The sequence below is a fragment of the Abramis brama genome (genome assembly GCF_963993115.1).
Source record: "Abramis brama genome assembly, chromosome: 1".
NCBI lineage: Eukaryota > Metazoa > Chordata > Actinopteri > Cypriniformes > Leuciscidae > Abramis > Abramis brama.
In genome coordinates this window covers 15,172,932-15,189,281 of record NC_139963.1, presented here as the reverse complement: position 1 = coordinate 15,189,281, position 16,350 = coordinate 15,172,932, and the positions used below count along the sequence as shown (strand labels likewise).

The 16,350-nt window shown below is 44.5% G+C and overlaps 1 protein-coding gene across 1 annotated transcript in view; it reads right to left on the bottom strand.

Moving 5' to 3' along the window:
* The window catches only part of LOC311086704 (tripartite motif-containing protein 16-like protein), a 55,990-nt gene that overhangs the window by 20,768 nt on the left and 18,872 nt on the right, over positions 1–16,350 (bottom strand). The window lies entirely within an intron of this gene.

Below are 16,350 nucleotides of genomic sequence, written 5' to 3'. Positions count from 1 at the left end.
CAACATTCAAGTTCATGTTCCTACTGAGCATAATTGTCATGATTCCTGTCTTGTGTTCCCCTTGTCTTGTGTGGACTTGTTATTTCCTGTTCTGTGCCATGTTTTGTATTTCTTGTTTATTAGTCTTCCCAGGTGTTTCTAATTAGCCACACCCCCTTGTTATCTTGTTTAGCTTGTTTGTCCCTGTGTATTTATAGCCCTTGTGTTTCACTTGTTACTTTGTCAGTTGTTGTATGTGTAATGGTTGCCTCTGTGATTCCCCTGGTTTTGTTCCTTTGATCTTTGAGTTCTGTGTTCCGTGTTTCTTGTTACTTTATAAAATAACCCTGCGTTTAGATCCTCGTCTTCGCCTGTCTTCCTCAGCATACAGAACAACTGACCACTATGGATCTAGCAGGTATTATCCGGAACCCAATGAGCAAAATTTGTTCAATTTATCAGCATGATCGCAGCATTGAAAATTATGTGGAGGAGTTCCTTTTTTATAGTCACCTCATTCCTGCTGACAATGCTATGCTAAAGGACTGTTTCTGGAGTGGACTAGAACAGGACATTAGCTTAAATTTACCAGAGGAAGACCCCAGCTGGACCCTGGCACAGTACATTGACTTTGTCCTGCAGTTTTGTGGGTCCCCCTTCCCTGTAGGAGAGATGGAGAAGGGTGTTATCACGTCTGCCGATCCAGGGACTGTTCATGTCACGTCTGCCAATCCAGAGACTAGTCACGTCACGTCTGCCGATCCAGAGACTGATTACGTCTCATCTGTTCCAGTGTCTCCGGACAAGATGGCCGCCGCCGAGCCAGTGTCTCCGGACAAGATGGCCGCCGAGCCAGTGTCTCCGGACAAGATGGCCGCCGAGCCAGTGTCTCCGGACAAGATGGCCGCCGCCGAGCCAGTGTCTCCGGACAAGATGGCCGGTAGGTCCCACGATGGGACCATGGAGGCCGCGCCGCCATGGTCTCCTGAACTGCCGGCTCCACCGTGGCCACCCGAAGGGTCTTCTCCGCCAGGGCCACTCAAGAGGTCGTCTCCGCCCTGGCCGCCTGCACTGCCTGCTCCGCCCTGGCCGCCTGCACTGCCTGCTCCGCCCTGGCCGCCTGCACTGCCTGCTCCGCCCTGGCCGCCTGCACTGCCTGCTCCGCCCTGGCCGCCTGCACTGCCTGCTCCGCCCTGGTCGCCTGCACTGCCTGCTCTGCCCTGGCCTCCCGTCTTGCCGCAGTCTGCAGGCCCTCTTCCATTCCACGGACCTGGCCCTCCATCCCTCCCCCGTTCCACCTCTGCTCCACCACCCTCCTTGAGCTTTTTTTTTTTTGTGTGTGGAGCGTCTGGAATCTGCTCCTTAAAGGGGGGGCTCTGTCATGATTCCTGTCTTGTGTTCCCCTTGTTTTATGTGGACTTATTTCCTGTTCTGTGCCATGTTTTGTAGTTCTTGTTTATTAGTCTTCCCAGGTGTTTCTAATTAGCCACACCCCCTTGTTATCTTGTTTAGCTTGTTTGTCCCTGTGTATTTATAGCCCTTGTGTTTCACTTGTTACTTTGTCAGTTGTTGTATGTGTAATGGTTGCCTCTGTGATTCCCCTGGTTTTGTTCCTTTGAGTTCTATGTTCCCTGTTTCTTGTTACTTTATAAAATAACCCTGCGTTTAGATCCTTGTCTTCGCCTGTCTTCCTCAGCATCGTTACAATAATGTACATTTACATTTGGCAGACGCTTTTATCCAAAGCGACTTACATTGCTTTTCAAGGTACACATTTCAAATTCTTATCAGTTCTTGCTTTCCCTGGGAATCGAACCCATGACCTTGGTGTTGCAAGCACCAACGCTCTACTGTTTGAGCTCTTTTGTTCTGAAAGAAGAGTCAAAATGAGTTTTTTTTTTTTTTATATATAAATCTGTTGAAAATGTTACAAGTTCATGAGATAATTAATTTCATGACCCTATATAGCTGCTTTATGTCCAGGGAAAAGGATACAGAGGTGTCAGAGCTAGTTGTACAAACGAAAAAATGATCTTAATATAATCAGTAGAGTAAAATAAGCTGATAAGTGTTTATATAAATTAATAGATCCATTATAAAATTAGGCTATATATGCAGATCTATAAATGCAACTTGTTGAAAAAATGTAAATTACTTTGCAATGTATGTTTCTTTTAGGTAGCCTAGCTAAAACTTAATGTACATCTGTTGTTATTTGTGATTAGAGCTCATGACAACACACTTAAGAAAATATGATACACTAATGTTGAGAAGAAAGTTCTTACATGTCTTCTGAAGTGCACGGACAAGTCTGTTCATCCAATGAAACCGAATGCCCCATATTAATGGTTTCTGAGTTTGACAAAGTATGTTAAACTTCTTTGAAATTGCGTCAAATACGCAGGAATATAGCCTACACTGCAAAAATAAAGCGCTTTATTCGCATACCAGTGTATACAACTGGTGAAATATTCGTTTTTAATCGGTGGTAAACCAAAAAAAGGGGCACTAAGGGGGTGGTTGCTTGTTAACACAAATTATCCAATTATTACAAAATATACAATTAAAAGAGAAGACAGAACACACTCAAATACATTTTAGACTTTATTGTAAATGTTTTGATAGAACATCACAATTACACATTAACATAAACTATTTGCTGTTTTACATTTTGGTATTTACCTGTTCCATTTACAGCAACACTTTTTTTATTTGGTACCATGTCCTGAAAGATCTTGATAACCTAATTTTTTATAATTCACAATTATACATTGGTGATAATAACAGAAGCTATGTACCGTTTTACATTTTGGTATTTACCTTTTCCTTTTACAGCAAAACCTTTCTCTTTGGTACCATGTCCTAAAATATCTTAAAGGTCCCATTGCATGGATTATTTTATTATTTTATAATGTTTCCTGGGGTGCCCTTATAATATTAGTATGTTTTTTAGATCAAAAGTTGTTATAATTTAGAAATAAAAGGCATATTTCCTAGCCTGATGTTAGCCTCTGATTTGAACGCTCTATTTGAAGGGGCGTGTCTGCTGTGAGACTTCAGTGTAAACGCTCACTGCTGTGATTGGCTGTGAGACTTCAGTGTAAACACCCACTGCTATGATTGACTGTAAGACTTCAGTGTAAACGCCCACTGCTGTGATTGGCTGTAAGACTTCAGTGTAAACGCTCACTGCTGTGATTGGCTGCTGTGAGACTTCAGTGTAAACGCTCACTGCTGTGATTGGCTGTGAGACTTCAGTGTAAACGCCCACTGCTGTGATTGACTGTAAGACTTCAGTGTAAACGCCCACTGCTGTGATTGGCTGTAAGACTTCAGTGTAAACGCCCACTGCTGTGATTGGCTGTAAGACTTCAGTGTAAATGCCCACTGCTGTGATTGGCTGTAAGACTTCAGTGTAAACGCCCACTGCTGTGATTGGCTGACATGCTTGCATATGAAATAGCTAGCATTACATGTGGAACTCTCTCGAATACTTTTACTATTACAGCTATTATACGTTTTTACTATTACAGCTATCGAGATTAACGAATCGTGAGAAGTTTTTTAAGTATTTAGATCTATTCCCAACACATAAAAGGTTGCAGGGATGAGCATTGAGCAGATGAAAGCCTGTTGATTGCGTGAATGAAGATCTTATCATTGCAACAGTTTCTGCACTCTCACTAATGATTTCACCAATGCAAACATGAGGTAAGTCCAGTAAGAGCTTCGTTGTGCAGCGTAATAGCGCCATTGATTTCATAACGAGTTTTGGCAAGTGTCCAGATAAACTTGCGCTGTGTGATTGACAGCTTGGGCGATTGGAAAGGTATTGTTCTTTGATCGCTTTCTGTTTATATATATTAATCACAGTTTAAGTAAGATTATTTTCATCCTACTAAGAGAAACGACATGAAGTTTATCGTTTAGTCACTGGCTTGATTTACTGATGCATAAGCAGTATTGAACGACTTTGAAAGTAAGATTATCTGTCTGAACTAAACATCAGAAATTCACATAACCCACTGGTTCTTCAGAGGCTCGGATGAAGGAACTAAAAAAATACTTTTGTGTATTACATTTGTACATCCAAACACTGATCAACTGCCATGCTTCGCTCGTTTGCAAGCCATGATGTCTCTCGAGGAAAAAACAATATTGCGCTCGCATAACTCATTTTCTCATGGGCTGGCCAAGACATAGAAGAGAAAGGGGAGGTGACCTTTCCCCTTATGACGACATAAGGGGAAGATTTCTAGATTCGCCCATCTGAGCTTTCATTTTCTCAAAAATACCCAGAGCTTGGTTTACCCAGTTTACCTTGTCTACAAAGTGTGCCAACAACAGAACTTTTTGTTATTAGTATTAGATCTGATCGAGAGTACAATAATTTGATTAGACAAGCAGCTAATTCTAAGAACATGGATATGTTGAACAAGTTGTTAGCACTAGTAGAAGACCAAGAGCAAAACATTACCGACATAAATACAAAAAAAAAAAAAAAAAAGACTAATTTTGCAGATTCAACCACTGTCTTGCATAGCCTACCTTTTACAGTTTTTCTCGATTGTTTACACACATTTTCTGGTACTTGAGACACAATGACCACAACATGTAACTCATTCACCAACCCCCTGAACCAATTCTGCTAAACTACAAGCACAATTCCTGTTTTACACTCAAATTACAGTTCTAAAACATACCTTTTTCAAAACACTACACACAATTCTCTGCTTTTGGCACAATTTTCATGCAGAAATTCTCTTGTTTTCACAAGGAACACACTGCCATTCAAATATGCACACTGACTCATCACATGGGCAAACACCCATCACACAGTTTTACAATTAGCAATCAGAGCTTTAACATAAAAGGGCAACAGGTGAGCTCTTCAATGGAGCAATGGATGGCAACATTGGATTTTTTTTTTTTTTTTTTTACTGTAACTGTATACAGTAAATTCTTCTGTTGTTTTGTATGTAGACCACTGTATGTACAACTTTGTGTTGGTTGGGATGTACACTGTGTACATTGTTTTTGTGGGAAAAATAAAATATATTTGTTACCATGTATTTGTGTGTTCTGAGTATAAAAACAATACTCTCAAATATTTTACAACACACTTATGTATGTACTGTCAGTAGTAAGTGTAACACTGAACAAAAAAAGGCCTAAGTCATTATGATGAATGGAGAAGAAGTGTTTTCCATTCATCATAGTGTTTTACATTGAGCACATCAGTGTTCAACTGGTTCTTATAAATGTATATTCATATGGTTTGTGTGTGTCATTTGAAAACAAAATACCATTTTGAGAAGAAATAACATTGTTTTGAATGTAAAGTTTCATTTTGCAGGAGAATTGAGGGGTTTTGCCCATTGTGTGTGTTTTTTTGGATTTGTGTGTAGAGTTCTGAGAATATGAGGCATGCTATCAGAAAATGTGTGTAAACAATCGAGAAAAACTGTAATGCGTAAGAGTGATGCTGCGGAGCGAGCGGGAAAACCTGGAGCGGATTAACGGAATCAGTGGAATGCTTAGAGCGGAGCGGCACCTCAGTCGATGAGGGCAGAGGGGCAGTGGCTCTACCACCGGGCCACCCCCCTGTGCACGGCTCTGATCCTGAACACTTAGAGTGACAGGGCAGGGGCACTTCAGGGGCCAATCAGGTTTCAAATGAGGCCAATGCCCCTCTGGCCCCAACCATTGGATCCGCCAATGTTTTTAAATCATGCTGAGTGTTTGTTGCCGCTGTTATCAGTGGCGAAGGGCAACAGTGTGTTCTTGGTGCTCGTGCTCTTCACACAGACTTCACTTAAATCTGTCGCTCAACCCCGTGGCAGAGACTCTCTATTCGTTCGGGGGAAATCTCAAAACAAATTACGTGTCCATGCTTTTGACAAACAATCACTGATGAACATCTTTGGTTTTAATGGGAAAAAAATATATATATGATCTATATATCTATAAATATGACTATATGATCTGACACCCTAGTCAACAAAAGATCTACCACCAGACCATTAAAGGTAGTGAAGGCAATTATCAGAGAGCTAGCAATAGCAAGTATAGCTTTGAAAGCATAAGATCCCATCCTCCCTTCAGAGCGTCTCCAAAGCCACGTCTCCTTCAAAACACACGAACTCACACAGCAGAGTCTGCAAAGCGTCACGAGATGAGAGACGGTGTTAAACTACCTGATGTCTCAAAGCACATAACATCACAGTAATAATGAACATAAACAACTTAAAGAGCTCTGACCTGTACCACTTGACTGCTGCAGATTCATTTCGCCGTTGATAGTCTTGCCATTGAAACAAACCACTCTGAGTATAACGTCACAGGTTTCCATCTCTTCCAAATTACAGTAGTTATGGCGTGAACGCAGAATAATCTCGCTGTTTTGGTTCAGGAGGAACTGTAAAAGGTGGCTGATGTTTGCGCGTGCAGGTGCACGGAGGTATGAAAATACACATGTTGACAGGCAGGTAGGACATTGTACAATCGTATGAAGAGCAACAAAATCTTGTGAATTTGTTAACATTAGAAAGAAATAGCCTACCAAAATATCAAAGCACTGAGTACTGGATCAGTTTTGCAAACAATGTTTGAGTTTCTGTTATTAACAGAGGTGGAAATGCCTGTATGAATGTTATGGTAGGTCAGCCAGAATACCCTAGCAACCAATACTGTAGCAACACCCCGGCAACTGCTTAATAAGAGCCTAGCAACCACCCAGCATATCCTAGCAACCATCTTGCAACACTTTAGCAAACACCCAGAACATCCATCTATTATGAACTAACTTCAAACTATTTTCCCTCATCCATCCATCATCCATCCATCATTCATCCATCATCCATCCATCATTCATCCATCATCCATCCATCATTCATCCATCATCCATCCATCCATCCATCCACCACATTTCAAAAGTTAAAACTTACAGATAATCAGATATACAGTAGTATATATTATAATGTGTCTTAAACAATAGTCAGTCAGCAAGTGTGTGAGAGATGTGCCGTGTTTGTGTTTCAATCATCATCTCATCACGTTTTTCTACAGTCTTGTAATTCAAGTGTGCAAAACCAAACTTTGCCCTCAGACATCACACACAAGCCCTCAAAATCACACACACTACAACATAGTCTAACACACTGGTGCAATAAATTCAAAACAACATTTCCAAAACTGGTAAGTTATGTTGCTTGTGGTTCCCCCCTCACAAACCTTTTCACATGATGAACACAAAAGACACAACCAATGGATACATTGGCACATTTTTATTCATTCATGTACTACACAGTACAACACACACACAACAAAACAAACATTTTTTTCCTGTTTTACTTTTTTTTTATTGTCTGCTCTAAAAAAATGTGTATATTTACTTACAGTAAGATGTGTGTGACCATCATATGACAGTAAAAGAGCACACACAAACCTTATTCTGATATGGAATTGTATTGGAATGGTAAAGAGTGTTGGGACGTGACAGGAGGGTCTCCACTCAAGGAGACAATATGATGAACACGTCTAAGAATGTTCCACATATGGCTGAAATACCATAATTTGCCTAGAAAGATAACATTCTGGGAGTCGAGACTATAAAGGAGAAAGGATGCCCTACCTTCACTGTCATACTCTGCAGCCACTCTGTGTGACTGTACGACTGCTGGCCTTTTCTTGCAAGAAAATAAACCTCATCAAATACTATTGGAAATGTTTGTCTCTTATTCAGTGATAGAATTTTGTTTGCCACCACACCTCCCTGAAGGTTCTCGAGGCGACGGTAAAGCGACTCAAATTTGGCCTTACTCGTAGCCCAGCCTCCCTCATAGTCACACCATTGACAAAGACATGGACAACTAGAGTGGCTTGAATTTCATCTGAGACCTTCTTGCCCTTTGTCTTCTTGCCCTTCCTCCTCCTCCTCCTTATCCCTCCTCAATCTCTTCCTTCATGTCTTTCTGGATCCATTGTTCCAAAACTCAATAAACTGATTTGGGCCCTTTTATCTATCTATTGAAGGATCTGATTGATGTGTGTTCAGTTTTGACTCTTAGTGTTTCCACTTGGGTAATTGTGTGCTAACTGAGCTGAAGCTGTGCTGACTTGAGTGAACAATATTGAGTGCTAGTGCTTTCTAAATGACAACATGGTCTAAGCAATGAGAAATGAAGGGATTTGTGTGTAGAGTTTTGCAGTGACAGTTCAGCGAATCTGACTCATGTGTCAAAACAGGGGAAAAGTGTTTATAGTTTAGGGAAATGGGTGCGCTTTTTGATAAATGGCATTATGGTTTTGAAATTTTAGTTCAAAAGCCTGGTTATAGTGTTTAAGCAAGCGAGAAAAACTGTGACCCGGCTCTCCACACACCCATTTAGAATCTTTCTGGAATCTGCTGGAATCTTTTCTTTTTATCCAGAACTTCAGAGCTCACTATATATTTTTATATATATATATTTCAACACAGATGCGCTGCACTATTACACTACGTGAACTAACTCGAGGCCAAGAGAGAAGGAAATGAATAGTGGAATAAAGTCGTTTTTTTTGTTGTTTTTTTTGCACACAAAAAGTATTCTCGTCGCTTGATAAACTTAAGATTGAGCCACTGTAGTCACTTGGACTATATTAACGATGTCTTTAATAACTTTTCTGGGCCAGCAAGTTTCAATCCCTTAGAAGCCTATGGAGCAGTGATCCAGCTCTCAGATTTAATCAAAAATATCTTAATATGTGTTCCGAAGATGAACGAAGGTCTTACGGGGTTGGAACAACATGAGGGTGAGTAATTACTGACAGAATTTTCATTTTTGGGTGAACTAACCCTTTAACTAGGGAGAAAATAGTTGCTTGATGCGTAAGTTTACATTTTAATTACTGTTATACAGTGATGAGTGTAATTAATTACCAAGTAATCTAAATACTGTAATTTAATTAAAGGGATTACTCTTAATTCTTCTGTAATTTAAAGTAAAATCTGATGAAATTGCATTAAATACTGCATACTACATTTTTAAAAGGTATATTTTAATGTAACCTTCTCCCTCTACACACTTTGGTCAATTCAATAATAATTCATGCAATTGTATATTGTTTATTTGAAAGCATTAAAAGTGCAGTTTCTTGTCTCTCCTTGTATTGTTCAAGTGGTTGAGGTCGATATGGGATTTAGTAATAAGTAGACCAATACTTTCTAAAGATAGTCATTATTACATTAATCTAATTACACTGTTGAAGATGTCATTTGTAGTTAGTAATTAATAACTATTTTAGAGTAACTTACCCATCTGTTATAATATCAGAGGTGAAACTGGAAGAACAGTATGTTATTCAACCTAATTTTAATTTTCATGTAGGTGCAATCCTGCAGGTATTACAAGAACATGGCAGCCGCTGAAAATGAAATATAAAAACATAATTCAATCAAGTAAGGCTTGAGCATATCATGGGTGTAGGCTACCTGACTTTACAAACATTTGACATAAGCATAGCAGTCACTCCCGAAGGTCCAAGGGCCTTCATAAAATGTAAGAGATTTAGATATATGTTATTTTTTTATATAGGCTATTTTTGATATTTCCATTTATTTTACTTTGGGTTGAGTTTTTTGTTGGTCCCAACAGATTCTGATGATAATATCTGTCTTTTGGAGCCTCCTGTCCCAACAGAACCCCAGGCATTAAGTCGCCTACTCAATACAATTATGACAAATAGTGTTATAAAGTGTACTCAGCCAAATGCTCATCTTCAAAGGACGATGGGGATAAAGAGTTTCTGCTGCCACAGAGAGGCCTACAGAGGTAATGTTAATATTATGTGTCTACACATCAAACAGTCTGTGTACACATTCTGATTATTTCACATTTTTATGTGGAGTAGCCTATAGAATCTAAGTTTAAATCTAAGTATAAATGGGTATTCTTATCTCTCCCCTGCGCCCCCAGAGTGTGGAAGAACAGCAGTAGGATGGTACATCAACTTCTGTCGCACAGATGAACAGTTCAGTGATTTTCAGTAAATGCCACAGTTTAATTCTGTAGAATTTGTTCAGAACTACATTATGTAACTCTAATCTACTACTGTATTTTCAGTGTTAAGGAGTTATATAGACTTCATCTTTGTAAAAAAATAGAAAAAAACAGCAGTAAAAATAACCTTATTTTATTTATTAATAAAAGATTAATTTTATTAATAAAAATGTACTGAATGAATGAATGAGGTGTTTAAACACTGCTTCCTCTTTAAAAAAAGGGGAGGAGATAGAAAGAAACTCTGGGTTTACTGAAGAAAACGTACTCGGTTACTAACGTAACCTCGGTTCTCTCTAGAAGAGGGAACGAGTACTGCGTTTTTACTAAAACGCTACGGGAAAAGTCTCTTTTCACGAAACACTGAAGCAAAAAATTATCCTTTAATTTTCATATATGTAAAACGCGTTGCAGCAGCAGTCAGCTATGGCGAGACGGCTTGCTCGCTCATTGGCTGCTCTGCGGCAACTGCATAAGCCTATCGAGCGAGGCCTGGGGTGACGTCAGGCCAATGAGGGCGCTTCGCGCCCTCCTCGCCACTTCCCGCCGAGACGGGCGTGGCTTACCTCTATAAAAGGAGCTCGAGAAGGCTGAATCACTTGATTTTGATCGCCGAAGCGAACCAGAGTGAACCATACGCACAGCAGAGAACGCAGTACTCGTTCCCTCTTCTAGAGAGAACCGAGGTTACGTTAGTAACCGAGTACGTTCTCTTACGAGAGTTCTCTCGTACTGCGTTTTTACTAAAACGCTACGGGAACCCCTTGTAAAACGCTGTGCGTGCTGGGATAAAAACACCGATCACCGGAAGCTATTTCAGGCATACAGTGCATAATCACCAGATAGACTCACACAGAGTCAGGGAATAAGGGAGGGGAGCCTTAATTCCCTATACTGTAGCGTCCGCAGGCTTAACGCGACCTCACAGGGAGAGTCTAAAGACAAGAGGGGATTCCCTCCGTCCTTATATAGACATGTCCACAGACGCGAATATGACATCACATAGACAGGGTAGGGAGCCTGAACTAATGTGGGAAATGTGGGTCTTACACAGTTCTGCCCAAGATAGTCGGTAGCGCATTGCGCCTGCGATTTCAGAGGTCTAGCTAGACAGCTGAATCGACTACACCGACAAAAGCTTAGCCTGTAAGGCGGGAACCTCTAGGTTATAAAACCTGATAAATGTAGACGGAGAGGCCCAGCCTGCCGCCGTACATATATCCTGTAGGGAAATCCCGCTAGACCAAGCCCACGAGGAGGCAACGCCTCTCGTAGAGTGCGCTCTAACTCCCAACGGGCATTGAATGCCCTTGACAGTATAAGCCAGCGCTATGGCGTCAACTATCCATCTGGATAGACTTTGTTTCGAAACAGCCATTCCTTTGGAACGTCCGCTGAACGAGACAAAGAGCTGCTCTGTCTGTCTGAAGACAGCAGAGCGGGACATATAAGCTCTTAAAGCCCTAACAGGGCAAAGAAAACTCGAGTCCCCCTCCTCACTCGATGCCGGCAGGGCAGACAGGGAAATAACCTGAGCCCGAAAAGGCGTGTTGAGGGATTTCGGCACATAGCCGTGCTTAGGTTTGAGTATGACTTTAGAGTCATTAGGACCAAACTCCAAGCATGCCGGGCTCACGGAGAGCGCGTGCAGATCGCCTATGCGCTTCACTGAAGCGAGAGCCATCAAAAACACTGTTTTGAAAGACAAATGTTTGAGGCTAATAGACTGGATAGGCTCGAAAGGGGCACCTTTCATGGCCGCCAAGACCGTAGAAAGGTCCCACATAGGGACTGAAGGAGGTCTGGGTGGATTCAGTCTCCTAGCTCCCCTGAGGAAGCGGATGACTAAATCGTTCCTTCCCAGTGACTGACCCAGCGTTGAACCGGAGAACGCTGAAATAGCCGCCACATATACTTTGAGCGTGGAAGGGGATCTGCCCTTATCCAACAGCTCTTGTAGGAAGGAGAGAACCTCCGTTACCTCACATTCGAGGGGTGATAGGCTCCGAGCTGTACACCAGCCGGAGAAAACCGACCACTTCGAAGCATAAAGCCGCCGAGTCGACGGTGCTCTAGCCTGAGTGATGGTATTCATGACTCCCTCTGCGAGACCAACGGATATCCGTTGAGCGCCCACACATGAAGGGACCACAGCTCCGGGTGTGGGTGCCAAATCGAGCCCCCGGCCTGCGAGAGGAGATCTCTCCTCAACGGCACTGGCCATGGAGCGATGTCTGCTAACTGCATCAGGACTGGGAACCATGCTTGGTTCTTCCAGAACGGTGCTACAAGCAGCACTGGGCATTTTGTTTCCCTGACCCGTTCCAACACCTGTGGCAGGAGGGAGACGGGGGGAAAAACGTATAGCGGGCAGCGTGGCCACCTTCGGGACAGCGCGCTATCGCTCTTTGAAAAGAACGCAGGGCAGTAGGCGTTTTCGTGGGACGCGAATAGGTCCACCTCCGCTCTGCCGAATCTCTCCCACAACAGCCGGACTGTTTGTGGGTGTAGAGACCACTCGCCCGGGGGAACGTTGTTCCTGGACAGTCTGTCTGGGCCCACATTCTGAAGCCCAGGTACATGCACTGCTCTCAGCGAGCGTAAGTTGTGCTGAGCCCATATTAGGAGGCGTTTCGCCAACCTGTACAGGGATGTGGATTTCAGACCGCCCTGGCGATTTATGTAGGACACCACAGCCATGATGTCCGAACGGACTATGACGTGTTGGTCCTTGATGTGGGGACAAAAACGCGTCAGCGCGTTGTGCACTGTCAGCATTTCTAAGTTTTTGTGTTGGAGCTTTTCTCGTTCCGACCATAGGCCGAAGAACGGTCTGCCCTCGAGCAGCGCTCCCCATCTCGAGGTGGATGCGTCTGTCGACACCATCCTCACTCCCGAGGAAGTCCCCAGGCTTACACCTGATCGGTACCAGTCGTCCGCCATCCAAGGCACCAGGGCTGTAACACAGTTCTGATCGACCTTGAGGCATAATCGACCGGACACCCGCGCTTTCAACCAGAACTGCAGCGGGCGCATGCGGAGCAAGCCCAGCCGGAGAACTGACGATGCTGAGGCCATAAGACCCAGCATCCTTTGAAACTTCCTGAGCGGGGTGAAAGCGCCGCGGCGGAAAGACTTCGCCGCGCGCTGAATGTGCAGCACGCGCTGTGGCAACAGCCGCGCTGTCATAGACTGCGAGTCCAGAACGATACCCAGAAACGAAATCGTTTGACTGGGGTTCAGTGAACTCTTCGCCCAATTGACCGTGATACCAAGATTCTCGAGGTGATCGAGTAAAATGGTTCTGTGCTCCACGAGCTGAGATCGTGATTGGGCTAGGATCAACCAGTCATCCAAATAGTTCAGCACTCGCATGCCTCTGAGTCTGAGAGGAGCGAGCGCTGCGTCCATGCATTTCGTAAATGTACGAGGTGCCAGGGACAAACCGAACGGCAGGACTGTATACTGGTATGTCTGACCCTCGAAGGCGAATCTCAAGTATCGCCTGTGATGTGACGCTATCTGTATTTGAAAATACGCGTCCTTCAGATCTATTGACATAAACCAGTCTCCTCGGCAAACATGCGCGAGGATTTTCCTGGTCGTGAGCATTTTGAAACTGCGTTTCACTAATGCTTTGTTCAGCCGTCTTAGATCCAGTATGGGTCTGATACCATCGTCCTTTTTGGGGACTAGAAAGTATCTGTTGTATAGCCCCCCTTCGCTTTGAGCTTGGGGCACACGCTCTATCGCCCCTTTGCTTATCAGTTTTGATATTTCGGCGCGAAGTAGGTGTGCTACTTCTGAAACCACCGTAGTTGGACGCGCGCTGTGAAGCGGGGAGGGCGTCGACAAAACTGTAGCGAGAAGCCTCTCTTTATAATGCCTAGCACCCAGTCCGAAACCCCTGGAAGCGCTGCCCATGCTTCTGCATGGTTGGCTAAGGGCTGGATGCGAAGCGCGCTCTGTTCGCCGTGCGACAGAGGCGCTTCGGGGCGCAATAACGTAGGCGTTATGCCTGTGGCATTCGAGGCGGGGGGCGCGCTTATTACAGCGGGCAGAGCGCTCGTCCTCGACCTTACTACAGCGCTTGACTGAGTGAGGGAGGGCTGAGCGGGTCCCGCGGGACTCATGTCTGCGAGTAAATGTGGGCGGGAAGCGGGCACATTCACTGCTTTGGGCGCGCTGTCTGACTGAGCAGAGCGAGCGCGCACAGGTCTCGTTTTTACAGAGAGCCTGTGGTCTGTGAGACATAGTGTTTGTGCGGGCACTTTCACTATGTTGGAAGCGCAATCGACCAGAGTCGATTTTATGTGCGCGAGCCCTAAGTGTAGGGCTGTGCTTGTGTGTAGAGATGGGCACTGAGGAGTGGGCATCGACACTACACTTATAGCACCATCAGCCGTGGCCGGGACACCAGAAAATACCGTGAGTAAGTGTGGGCTTCGGTAGAAGTCCGGCCATGTACCACGTGCTCGTGGGCTGCAAAAAACACGTCTGCAGTTGCCTCTCGGGAAACAAACAGAGTGATTGCATTCGGCGGCATAATATTTTCTGTTGGCAGGCCTGGGATTCGAACCTCGGATCCCCCGCGCGAAAGTCTAAGAATCTACCACTGGACCACAGTGAAGATACATAGACAAAGTCAGCGCGAGTATTATCCACACTGGCGTTTGCTTGCAGGCATATACCACGTGCTCGTGGGCAGCAAAAAACACGTCTGCAGTTGCCTCTCGGGGAACAAACAGAGTGATTTGCATTCGGCGGCATAAATATTTTCTGCCGGCAGGCCTGGGGTTCGAACCTCGGATCCCCCGCGCGCAAGTCTAAGAATCTACCACTGGACCACAGTGAAGATACAAAGATATAGTCAGCGCGAGTATTATCCACACTGGCGTTTGCTTGCAGGCATGTACCACGTGCTCGTGGGCAGCAAAAAACACGTCTGCAGTTGCCTCTCGGGGAACAGACAGAGTGATTTGCATTTTCAGACGCCTGCAAAATGCCAGAATGTGAGAAGAGTGGATATCGCCCAGTTTCAGCGGGGCTGAAAACACTCCATTCTCCTTTCGCCAGTGACGCACGGGAACCGTAGAAACGGTGTTCGGTTGCAGGCAAGCGGGTACTACGCGCTCGCTGGCTGCAAAATGCATCTCTGCAGTCGCCTTCAGGGGACTGACAGAGCAAAGCATTGGCGGCATAAATATATATGCCGCTAGACCGGGATACGAACCCCGGTCCCCCGTGTGGAAAACGTATAATTCCACCACTGAGCCACAGGGGGATACAGGCTTTTGAAAGCGTGTATACAGGCTTTTGAAACAACATGTATTCTTCGGCTTTTGCTGGCAGGCAAGCGTGTAACAGACTCACTTGCTGCAATAATATTTCCAGTTGCCGAACAGGGAACTGAGAAATGTGAGAGAAAAGAGGTCAGACCGACCAACGGTGGGACTAAGAACACTCTTTTCTCCTTCGCCGGTGAATGACGCGTGCAGAGGCAGGGTAGCTTTTCTTGTAACGTAAAGAAAAACTAATCCCGCCATCCGCTTCCAGGAAGGGCAGCCTCGGAAAGGATGCCCGGCGAGTCCTCAGAGTCACCGTAGGCAATTGGCTCGGAGTGAAGGCGTTTCGCCGTCAGCGAGCGCGAGCGCTGCATGAGAAAGCATCTTGAAAAAGACGCAGCTCTTTTAGAGGTGCGTGTTGCAAAGCGAACACACACACACATACACAAGAACAAAGAATGTAAAGGATATGGCGTCGGAAAGCGCAGCAGGTACGGCGGTAGAAGGCGGCGTTGGCCAGCGGCTTCAAGGGCTCGTCCCGCTGAAGTGCTTGCATCAGACGACGCGTGCTTCCTCGTGATCCAGCGATGCGTGCGCTTCGCTGAAGAGATTAAAATCAAGTGATTCAGCCTTCTCGAGCTCCTTTTATAGAGGTAAGCCACGCCCGTCTCGGCGGGAAATGGCGAGGAGGGCGCGAAGCGCCCTCATTGGCCTGACGTCACCCCAGGCCTCGCTCGATAGGCTTATGCAGTTGCCGCAGAGCAGCCAATGAGCGAGCAAGCCGTCTCGCCATAGCTGACTGCTGCTGCAACGCGTTTTACATATATGAAAATTAAAGGATAATTTTTTGCTTCAGTGTTTCGTGAAAAGAGACTTTTCCCGTAGCGTTTTAGTAAAAACGCAGTACGTGAGAACTCTCGTAAGAGAACCTGCTCCCGACCAGGTTAGGTTCACAGAGTAAGTTACCATGGTAACTGACTCTGAGTATAAGTTACCTCTATTTCAGAAACAGGCTTGACTTACTCTTTCTCAGGTTTGACATACCT